The sequence below is a fragment of the Acromyrmex echinatior genome, chromosome 9 (assembly GCF_024713525.1).
Source record: "Acromyrmex echinatior isolate Ae372 chromosome 9, ASM2471352v2, whole genome shotgun sequence".
NCBI lineage: Eukaryota > Metazoa > Arthropoda > Insecta > Hymenoptera > Formicidae > Acromyrmex > Acromyrmex echinatior.
This window is the reverse complement of record NC_141860.1, coordinates 13,992,694-14,005,149: the sequence shown is the minus strand read 5'-3', so window position 1 is coordinate 14,005,149 and position 12,456 is coordinate 13,992,694. Positions and strand designations below refer to the sequence as shown.

General features: G+C 34.7%; 1 long non-coding RNA gene across 1 annotated transcript in view; it reads left to right on the top strand.

Moving 5' to 3' along the window:
- LOC147908647 (uncharacterized) overlaps positions 1 to 1,554 on the top strand; it is an 81,175-nt gene extending 79,621 nt beyond the window's left edge. Inside the window, exon 2 of the long non-coding RNA XR_015546165.1 lies at positions 924 to 1,554. This is a non-coding gene — a long non-coding RNA (uncharacterized LOC147908647). The remainder of the gene's footprint in view (positions 1 to 923) is intronic.
- The last annotated feature ends 10,902 nt before the right edge of the window (positions 1,555 to 12,456 follow it).

The following is a 12,456-nucleotide window of genomic DNA, read 5'->3' as shown; positions in this document are numbered from 1 at the left end:
TAAAACATTTAAAATTTTCATAATTATTTAACATCACGCGCGCACATTCTCTCTCTCTCTCTCTCTCTCTCTCTCTCTCTCTCTCTCTCTCTGTGAGATAAATATATAATACTTCCACTCCAACACACCATTTCTATTCTATCTCGTATATTTCTGCCTTTTTCCCTTGTTCCCCTGTATCTACAGAAGAAAATGAGAGTCGTAATGCGTGATCGCAGTCGCATCGTAAAAGCCCACAGAGTTCATCCGTGGAGATCGGATCGCGACGAGCATATTTGGTTCGTGGACTGTATTACGTGGAGTATATATATATATATACATTATGTACATACGCGTCAGCCATCCGCGTGCATTCTTCGACCTTATAACCGGTCGGAAAGTTGTGGCCGCGGCCCATCGAAGGTCCAACGGAAGCGACACTTTAAGTAACATTCGGCTGGTCCATACCAGCCGCTACACGGCTATGCACGTGGCTAGATCGGATCGCGAGCGGCTACCACCACGCGTTCCGCCGTTGTCCCGGAATGCGATTTCTCGACCGTTTACGACTAACGTATCCGACGCACGTATCGTGTACGTGACGCGCGTATCCTCACCGTCCTCTATCGTCCAGTACTGGCTTTAGGAGTAGAATCGAGAGGGTTCGTTTTCATGTTTATTAAGAATATTTAATTTAATTAATATTATTTAATTGCAACGCACAATCAATAAAAACACAATCAATATGAAGGAGACATTTTGTAAATAAATACATGAAATTAGGTAATTAATATTCATCAGGGCAAGTAGGATGTACATATAAATTGATAAAAACTTAGCAATTCATGATTCAAATATTTCTTATGGAATTACAGTTGCGCTAACATATATATTTTTACATATATATTTTTTGACATTCATTGACATTATTGTGTTTCTTTCAGGGCGCTGATGTGCCTAAAGCCGGGGGTGACTTTTTCCCTTGGGTTTCCGAGTCGGCAACGTGCACGAGTCATTTGCTACGTTCGGCGAGATACGAGATTCGGAAGTAGAAAAAGGAGAGAAAGAGGGAGAGGGAGAGAGAAAGAGAGCGAATAAGCTCAGCAACATCCTGAACAGCCGGTGCGTGAAAAATCGCGTTCTTTTATAAGGATACGCAGATTCCTCCCGGACGTTTCGTCATTCTTGCGAGATGGCACGGAGCGACATATGGTATGAGGGAAATCGGATATGCTGTCGTCGCGGTCGTCGTCGCTCTCGCATGTCGATGCTCTTTCATCATGGTGACTTTCCTCATACTCTTAACATCAAACTTAACATGAAAAATTTTTTAAAAGCGCCAAATTTTGTTTTAAAACAAAGCATTTTACTTTAAATAAAATGATTTAAGTCATACATAAAACAGTAGCGTATCATTTATGTTAAAAAAAAAACCAACTAAGAAATATGTCATAATTGTTCGAAATCGATTTGATTCTTTTTGAAAAATATTATTGTTAAACACAAAGTGTTACTAGATGTAAAATAAGAAACACCTATTCTTTTTTAAATAAAATCATATTATATGCGAATAAATTTGGCACAAAATTGTTTTTAATTTTTATTTATATATAATATAAAAATACAATTTTACAAAAATAATAATTCTAGGTGGGAGGATTTTGAAAAACATAACATTTTTGAAAAGTATAAATATACAATTATAAATTGCATGAAAAATCATAAAAGTTATATTTAAAACTTTTTTACTTTATCCTACAAGCTGTTTAAAATCAAATATTATATAAACGTTAGCAGGTTATTTCATTCTTTAAACTTCAAAATAGGCACATACGTCTCTCATATTATTAACGATATATTTTAAAGAGGTCGCTATGATATGTTCCTTATAAATAAAAATCAATAAATAAAACAGGATATGATACCTTATACGTCCTTTTTATACAATCTATAGAAATTTCATTATACATTGATATTAATTATTTTATAAAAAATATAAAATTCCAGAAAAAAAACGTAAAATTGTTAAATGGAAACACTATATTTCAACTGAATTCAATTCAAAGTGAGGCTTTGCATGGAGCATTAGATATCAATTTGACATGCGAAAGTTCAAAGCGTTTATGTACACTGTGGAGCTGTGAATAATGTGCCTTTCCAGAGAGTTTAAATAACTGATACGGCAGAATGTGAGGTTGTAATTTTGATCGAATAACACGAGAACAACAACGACTGCATAATTCAAAGGTTATCTGCTTCTGAAGCTTGCAGCCCGAAGCTTCGGAGCTAATTCAATTTTGCGCTGTTGTAGACGTAACTTTTCGGCGTGCACTAAAACGTGCCCCGAAGCAACAATTTTCCTGCTGAATTCCACCGCTATCGATACAGCGAAAGACAGCATATGCATATCGAAATTAACTGACAGATATCGACGCGACGGCATTACTGTACCCTCGCATTTATGAAACTTTGATCTACATAATTTTAGAAATGGCAGACGCGATCGATCATATAGCTAGGCAGTGTAAACGACTTCAAGATAGTTTGCTCGAAATATCGAATAATATAGACAAATCACCATTTCTGTCTATTTCTGTCGCCTATTATCCTTACGTTGCTTTATATTTTACTCACAACGGCGCAGAACAGTAAAGATAAAATATTTCAAACTTAATATAAGTTTCGAGTATTAATAATTCTTGACCTTAATTCTAGATCTTCTGATTATTATAGAACTACTTTTATAATTTAAATTAAATTTGAGAATTCTGAGATGTAAAAAGGTATGCAAGATCAGTCCAAAATGTTAAATTAAATAAATTTTCATATAAAACTTACATTAAACGTTCTACTAATTATTATAGAATCTTGCTGGTGAAAGGATTTTATGTAGAAACTATGTGTTTTGCGGATTATCTTTGTGTTCATGTCCATTCTCGGAATGTCAAAATGTGGATATGAACACGGAAATAACCCGTGAAACACATAGCTTCTATATAGAAGTATCCATGGAAGCCTCAAAAGATTTTATATAGAACGACTAGAGCTGCGTTCAGAATGTGAGTTGTTTCACTCAGGTGTATCTAGATATCATTTTATCCTTGTTGTTCTTGATCGACCAAATGTTAAACAAGGATAAAGTGCCTTAATGACGAACAAGACATCTGAATGATCCTTGAATATATCTTGAATACTCTAGGAAATGTAGAATGTTTAGAACATTGTATTAAAGATAAAATGAAAATAAGCTATAAGCTTCAGGACGTTTTAAAATTTTCATCTTATGACGTCTGTAGGATTATTGATTTCTTATTCTATGGATAAATGTGGAATAAGACGCTCATTTTATAATCCTTAGGACTTAAATGAATCTTGGAATTGTAACAGGCAGTCCTCACGGTGTTTAATGGGACGTCCTTGAGGCGTCCATAGGATATCCCGTGTTATTAGGATGATACTTGGGTGCACTCGAGTGAAATTTCTAAAGCAGCACTGTAACTCTTATACTGGTGAATACTGGTGATATCATTATAGTGCGCAGTTATTATAAATGATAAAAAAGGGTCAATATGATGACTTAAGACATAAGGATATGTCGGCTTTTCGGACAATATGTCATTCTTTTCGGTGATTCCACTTTAATTGATTCTTTAACCATATAAATTTCGCAATGCATTTTCTCAGTCATTCGAATTGTCTGCGAATCCCTGATCTTTTTGGTTAGTTTTCTTCAAATTCCAAGAAGTAAAGTAATCTATAGGTTTCATTTGTGCTATCATTTTGCTACATAAAATCTTTTTTCATCAGTATGATTCTATAACCGGTATTCATGATCATGTTCTTTCAAAACTATCATAAGCAATTATCTTAAGATAATATAGTTATTTGATTAATTCATGACATCTTAAGCACTAGCCTAAGATCATTTCAAAACTTGAGCAATGTCTATGGATTTTGCTCTATGACTTAATAGAATGTTTGATGAAAATTTCATGAAAATCTATTTAGTCCAACATTTTGGATCAATCTTTTGTACTCTAATAAAAAATTATTTAGATTATATATATATATATATATTGTATTATACATATATACATATCATAATAATCAGGATTATATAAAAAGTAGGTAATTATTATTTAGATAATATTTATATTAATTTAATTTTTACTAATTTAATATATATTTGCCTTTCTATAAACATAAATTTCCTTTAAATATTTTGTTTCATTTTTGAGCAAAATGAATCTTAAAATTCACGCTGAACTGGTGGACATTTTATGTCTGAATAAACATTTGTCTATAAATTTAAAAGTTTCGAGAGTATCCATGCAGCTTTTTACGAAGCCTGCGACAGGTGGCAAGCCAGCGAGAATCCTCTTCGCGCGGCGTAACATGACACCGACTTCGTTACACCGATAATCCCCAAGGGTATCGGTATAGGAAGTAACGTCGGTACGAAGGCGGCAGACCCTTCCGTCGAGAAAATTACACTCTGAGCTAATATACCATAGCGTTTCTCTCTTAAACGCACACCGGGCGAGAAGGAACTGTTAATAATTCTAATCGGACATGCCTGTGTGTAACGCGACGGCTCCATAATTGCTCCATTATAGAACGGCGAAGATAATTGGTCCCCGACGATATCCCGCGTACACGGACTTTTGGCATGCGATGAGGCATGGCGCCGCCATGTAATTCACCGTGAGTCTCGAGATCGAAAGAGGCGGAGGTTCGATCCTCGCGCAGCTTCCGGAGTAGCTCTCGTCGCAAGCAAGATAGGAAGAGCAATCTATACGTCATTCCGCAGGCTTGGTTGGGGCGGGCCCAGTGGCGGCGACGTCGGCGACGGCATGGCATCGCGACGCGTCGCGACGCTCCCTTACTCGCAAGGATGTTTCGTATTAACGACGCACGCCCGGCCAAGAGCGATAGGACGTAAGCCGTGAAATATTGAAATGGGATTTTTCAGTTCACGAAAAGAACGAGAGAAGGTTGACTAGGTCTCCCGCCCCTCCCTCTCTCTCTCTCTCTCTCTCTCTCTCTCTCTCTCTCTCTCTCTCTCTTCGCGCGACATCATCGATAGCGACCACGACTGTGTCGTCGGCACGTATACGGAAAATGGGAATATAATGCGAACTGAGAACTCGTCGATCGCGTGATTGGGATTTTCCCGAGATATTGTACATATATATATATATATATATATATATATATATATATAATAGTTTTGTATCAATTTCGTTTCAGTTTAACAATCTTATTATTCAATCAACTGAGGGTCTTTATTTGACACATTATTTTCTTTTCATCAAACATTATATCCATAAAATGAAAGATAATTTTATATATACTTCTTATGATAAATTCAGTCATTCGCATTGCATTGGATTAATACATATTACAAAGGCTGCTTTATGTAAAATATCTAAATGCAGTAGCATAATATAATCTTCTTTGATACAATGAAATAATACATATATTGTATATTTTGTTAAATAACGTAATATTATTATTGGGTATTTAATCCTTTAAAATATTTATATGCTTTTACATTTAATCAGGGCTGGAAAAGTCATAAAAATAATGTGCTACCGCTACCATTAATTTTTATAAAAAGTAATTATTATTACTTAACATTACCTTTTCATTGATTTTTTTTTGTAACGTTTAAGTAAGATAGGTATTGGATTTATGAATTAAATGATTTAATGATTAGTATATCAATTGTAACCAATACTAAAACTTAAATTCTACAACAATAAATCTTTATATCACAAGCTTTTTTTATTAAACTTTTTAATACATCTTTAATAATTTTTTATATTAATATTTTTATTTTTTAACATATGCTTATTTTTAGAAGATTAGATTATGATTTACACAGATTTTATAAAAAAAATTTTTAAATACTGTTTTTAAACATTATGTCGTTATGATAAGTGCATTCCAATATTCATTGTCAATACTGAAAATTTATTGTTCACATTACTTTATATATACTACAGATTTTCAGTATTAACAGTAACAGTATTATCAGAATGCAACCTAAAATATAAAGTATAAAACATTTTTCAATACTTAAATTTCTGTTATAAAATATTTCTAGCCAATTAAAAAACATGCAATGTACTAAATAGTTACAAAGATAAAGTAGAGAGAAGAAATTGAAGTAACGATAAAAGTAGCAGTTGAACTCGTTACTGTGAAAATGTAACAACACATTTGCCGTTACGGATCGAAAAAAGTATAACAATCATTACCGATAAAAAGTAACAAAAACGGTAACAGCATTACAAATAACGCGTTACTTTCCAACGCTTTACATTTACCTTTGCTAATTTCATGTTTTAGTATAACAGTTGGTAGTAATCTAGTGTAATACAACTGATCGAATTCGCTATTAATTTTAAGAGAAATATCTTTTTCGAAATTTTGAGAAATTAATATAATAAAACATATCATAAATTTGAAAATGAAATGAGAGAGAGAGAGAGAGAGACTTATTTACAGCGTAATAATAAAGAGGAATAAAAGGAGAGAAGGTGAAGAAAGGTTAGACGTGAACAACTCGTGAATTCACATTAACATTGTAAACGATCAAATACGCGATGTGCGGTCGAGTAATTAATTTCTGATGACGATCGGTTCGATTGACATATCTTTGATCGTACGTCCTGAACAAATTACACGTGTTCAACTGTTACAAAGAATCTATGTTTGGACCGTTTGGACCGGTATAATTAATGCTGATACGTTCCTGTGAGAGACTGCGGTTTTGGCGATGGGACATTGTTTACTCGGAAACAAGTGCCGAATTGGAAGTACGTTTGCAATAAAACAAATATGGCATACCACGTGCATCGATTCAGGTAATATCAAACGCGAATATTTCGGCGATTAATCAATGTTTCTGTATTATTTGACTAAGCGCTGAAAATTTACCTACTTTGAGATATAACGGTTAAACGGAAATTGTCAATCAATATTAATTTAACATCTAGCATTCGCCAATATGAGTGGTACGAAAAAATCTTGAAAAAAATAGCTGCTTCGAAATGTTGTAATAATTTTTAACAGTAGAACTATTTTTAGCTGGTAATTCTTCAGATAACTAGAAAATCTTATAATCGCCGTAACAAGTGAGCAATTTGAAGAGAAATATTTCCTATTTTGATCCATAAATTTTTAATTAATATTTAATAATTATATAATTATATAATATTTATAAATTATATAATCTTTTAAGAGTGAAATAATTATTTAAATTATTTTTTTACGCTACAATAAATATATTTTAATACATAATGTAGTCTTTAAAACTTTGTATAAATTTAATTTATTAAAATATTTAAGAATCTTAAAGTAAATACACATAATTACTATTTATTCATGTTTCAAAAATGTATCATCGCAAAATCGAGATTCTCGCATCTGAAGACATAATCTAATTTTAATATTGGCAAATTAGTGCAGTTAAGCTTTAGAAATAAGAATCACAGATCATTAAAGATTGCAAAATATGATGAAGTAATGTGAAGATTTTTTTTTATATCTTTCGTTAAAGTTGAAAAATAAAAAAAAATTGTATAGGTTATATACGTATACTATAAACACAAATAAATGAAAAAATTGTATTTATTATAATAAAATTTCATTAAAATTTCATTTATTACTTGAAAAACTATGGATAACATATTTTCAGATGACTTTTCTACTTTATAAATTCAATGTATGTTTATTTACAACACAGTTATTCTCATGTGCATTAGAGACTTTTTTAACAATTGTAATTGTATTAAAATGTCAAACATCGCTACAGTAGAGCGCCCGCCCTTACAATTTACATAGAGTAATTGATATAAAAAGAGTATATCAACATATTTATAATAATGATTAATATTTATGTTACAAAAGACTGATTTATTTCCTTTTAAATTAATTTTTTTTCATACTGTGTAATGGCGAATTAGGTTCAATTAATGTTAATTTAATAATTAGTTTAATAATTTAAAACTGTAATTGTAATAAATCGTTCATTCGTTCTCGCTGGGTGAAATTCGCGCGGAGTGAATTTCTTTATTTATCTAGCCACCATCAAAATAGAGATCGATATATTTCGCACCATTATCGTGGCTCACGCGGATCCCCGGCTCTGCTTATCACCGCTACGCATCGTCGCGTCATAGACGAAGCGCCCTATCGGATCGGCGCGGTGCGGCGCGGCGCGGCACGGCGTGTGGCGAGCCATATCTGAACGATCATCAGAATTGCCAGCTCGCGTAATTCGCGTAATTGCGGTTCGCGGCTGCAACGAGCGGTACGGCGAATAATTCACGCGCAAACGGGTCAAGTTTTATCCTAGTCGGATCGACCGAATTCTCCCATCGAGTCCTTCGCCGCTCCGCGTCGTTCTCGATAATAGACCAGACTCGATTTAACAATCCAATACGGTCACAGAGTCCTAATTCTTGGCGAGATTCGACATTAAACAATAACGTGAAGTACTTTTGATTAATTTAAGCGAAGGCTTAAAATAGCAACTTAAATCAAATAGCACAATAAATTTTTTATTTCCGATAATTAATATGAATTCCGATCATACTGGTGGTTCTTTAAATATGTGAAAATTACTGTAGATTTGCAATGATTGTTTTAAATGTATGTTGTTTTTAAATTTTTAAAGCAGCGTACATTTACATATAAATTTTGCAAGTATCATCAAATTAGGTTGACATGAGTTTTTTTTAATATCAAGGGTCAGAATTATATTTAGTATTATGAATAAAGAGAAAGAGAGATAGAAAAAGAGAAAGAGAGAGATAAATAGATGAAGTTTATTCTCTGATGACGTTTATTCTCTCTAAAGGATATAAAAAATGACAAGTAAAAAAGTAGAAAAGGGAAACGATAGTAGTAAAAGTAATACGAAATAATACAACATAAATAAAAAATATACAAGAATAAAAAAATTCTAAACGAGAGAGAGAAAGAGAGAGAGAGAGAAAGACAGAAAGAGAAGTTATACATATGTTAAGAGTTTACGTTGAAAATTATATTTCAAGACGGCAAAATATTATTGTTTCAAATTTTATGATGCTTCCGAATAAGCTTGCCGAGAATAGAACGGCTGTTTTTAGACGTAGAGGCCTCGTTTTGAAATAAACCACGTCAACCCTTAAATCTGACCCCGCACTAAACCGAGCCGCGCATCGTAACTTGTCGGTTGGCGCGGCTCTCTCGCGCTTGATTCGTGGCGGCGGCGCGGAGTAGCGCGAGAGTAAAACGCAAAGTTATTCCGCCGCCTTGCCAAATAGGCGATCTAAATGCGCTCAACCGACCAGAAGAGGTAATACGTTACCGGTTATTGCCGGCGGCAGCATCTTGCCGAGAGCAACCCTCTCTCGCCCGGACGGTTAGTGCCGCGGAGGGTTAAACGGCGCGGCGGTAAGGGTAAGAGTACCCTTACTACGGTACGGTATGGAACTGGTAATGTACGCAGTCAGTCGCGATCTTCGATATCGCATCGATTTCGCGATCGGGATACGCGTGTGCGAAATTAACCGTGCGACTTTCGGCACAACCGACTAGGGGAGATTAAGTGGAATGGGAAATCTTTCGATCGAAAGCGATCACCGTTCCTTCTCGATCGATAAATCGTCCGGAGGTCACGAGGACCGAATTGGCAACGATCTTGAGATTGTTAACCCCTCGCGGCATTAAATTCCGCCCGACCGATGAACATCGGCATATAACGGCGCTTTCTGGTCCAGGATAGAGTGGGAACGCGCACATTTGAATGCTGATATAGAACTGAATCTTCATTTTATTCTCCCCGATGCTAGCCTCCGTGACTACCGAATTTGCATTCGTTTTTCTTTTTTCGTGTCGGTCGTATATTGTTTATCCTAATGTCGTAGTTTATCCTATACATCATAGTAAAAATATGATAAAAAATTATTTTACGAAAAATTACATGAAATTATATTTGAAACTGTAGCCTTGGCCAAAAGTATAAAAAACACTTCTACAGCGGAAGGAGAGAGGTTATCGATATCGACGTATCATTTTTTTTCAAACAAATATTTCTTAAACAAAATCTAAAATAAAATTTTGAAAATATGTATACAAACTAGAAAATATCTTCTATATAAATAATATAGCAGTTTATACATATATATATATATAATATTTTATATATGTATATGCATTTTGTAACATTTTATTAGTTTTTCTTTAGATTTTATTCTCACCTTTTTCAAGAAAATGAGATAAATTCTTAATGCTTTATAGCCAAAGATGTATAATTTAGCACAAATTAGCTCTGCTAATTTATTCGACTCAAAATGTAATTAATTTTCTTATTAATATTTTATTTAAGAAAAACTTCTTTTTTTTATTATAGTATTTGACAACTTCATCTATTTTAATACATATAAGATCTCTTTTTCTATAAATTTGTTTTATTTTTTAGAGCTTTTTAATCATATTGATCGTATAGCAAATTTGAACAGATCAACAGGATTAAAAAAATTAAATCAAATATAGAATCAACTGGTTAAAGTAACGGTATTATTGATCGTCGTCGTATTTCGGTATTGTTGCATTTGTCGGGTAAGTTTGACGCTTCGAAAATGAGATTTCGATATCGGTTTTGTTCAACTTCGCATGCTTTTCTATCACATCAGTGAGGATCGTCTCGAACTGAAGCGACAAAGAGTCACCGATTTTTTTCCTTTCCTGCCCCCCCCCCCCTCGTCTCTCCCTGCTATGCTTCTGCGATAGCATACTGGCGAAGTTCGCCAGTCGATACGGGAGAAGTTTGCCGATCGTCGGCGGAAGTCAAAAAGCGTCGCGTTGAAACTCGAACAGAATGGAAGCCGTTTTCCGAACTTTCTGACAAAAACGATTAAGCGTTGTAAACAACGGGTCGATCTCACGGCACGAAGGGGGTGACGCGACGCGACCGCGATGTACCGGCGATGATATTTCTCAGCGCACGGTTCGCTATTTGTCAGGAGATGGATGTTAATAGATACCGCGGCCCCGGCGAGAAATATCGAAACTTGGTAGAAAACTTACGGGGGCGACCGTAAATTCTCAAATAACCGGGAGAGAAAACTACGCCGCGAACTGCAACCCGGCGCGGCGTCCCACCCCCTCCACCCACATCTCGAGAATGTCAACGCGCGGAAAATTCTAGCCGTTCTCCAACGATAACTAGCTCGAGAAGCCAGAAGACGTCGCTGCGTAACTATTAATAAAAACTTCGCAATTGCAATATAAACTTTACGTGTTGCACGACGGAGGAGCGTTTATCTTCTTCCGTTGTTTGCTGTCGGTAAGTTAAATGAATCGAATAAGGAAAACGAAGAATATCAAGAGAAGTAATTGCCTTAGAGCATTAAAATTATTTCATAATCAATAATACGCGAGAGATATTTAGAGATTCTATTCTTCCATTCGAAATAGATTTTTAAGTCAGAAAAGGGTTCGCATGCGCGCGAAGAGGATGCAAGAAATACGAATCTTTAGGAAGCTCTTAATTTCCTCTAATTAAATTATTATTGGCGAAATAAAGGAAGTCTCGTTACGTCGCAATGTTGGTGCAAAGCACTTTGTATGGTCTGGTCACGTTGTCGGTAATGTGGTTTTAAAGCTACATTGTGCGCCGCTGAGATCAGCTACGATTTCTATCGGTCGCGCACATCTGTCGTTTGTAAGGGAAGTATACGTGTATCGGCGATAGTTCACGTTGCACAATAGAGTTAAAACACACGTAAGAGTGCGGCATTACAAAAACGTACAACTAGAGACAGCAACGGCGAATTGTATCGCGGTAGTGACAAAGACAGCGGTAGGTGTTTAATTAATTTTCTCACAAAGTGTTCGCCAAAGCACCAAATCGAGTAGTCGAGGGTGTATTTGTATTCTTCGGTACGTTGTCTCTTAAGGTACAATCAGCGATTTCGATCGACCATGTAAAAACCTTGTTAAAAAGACAACAAGGAAAGCAACATGTTCAAATTTGATCAAAAGCATAGGGTACCGTTAATAAATCTTTGAAACAGTACAGACAATAAACAGAGAAATATCTAGTCAATTTCTTTGTGTAAATATTTGCCAAGCTCTCTCTCTCTCTCTCTCTCTCTCGTACAATGAAATAATACAAGAAAACAGTTTTCAGTATCAACGATGCGTGCGTTTCAAAATCAAGCCGATTAAGGTCCACAGCTGAAACAGGATCAAAACCGCGTTTCAATTCTCCATTCCAAATTTCAGCAACGCTTTACGATCAAATTCATATTTATTGGATGCTATTAGCAAAAAGAGAGTTAGTAGTCGAACCGTATAATAAAATTTATAGAATTTCTCCATAAACTATACACAATTGTATATGTACTTAAATTAGTGATTCGCATTTAATTAAATGTGATCCATGAATTAGGTAAAAGATGTAGCATAATTCATAATTGT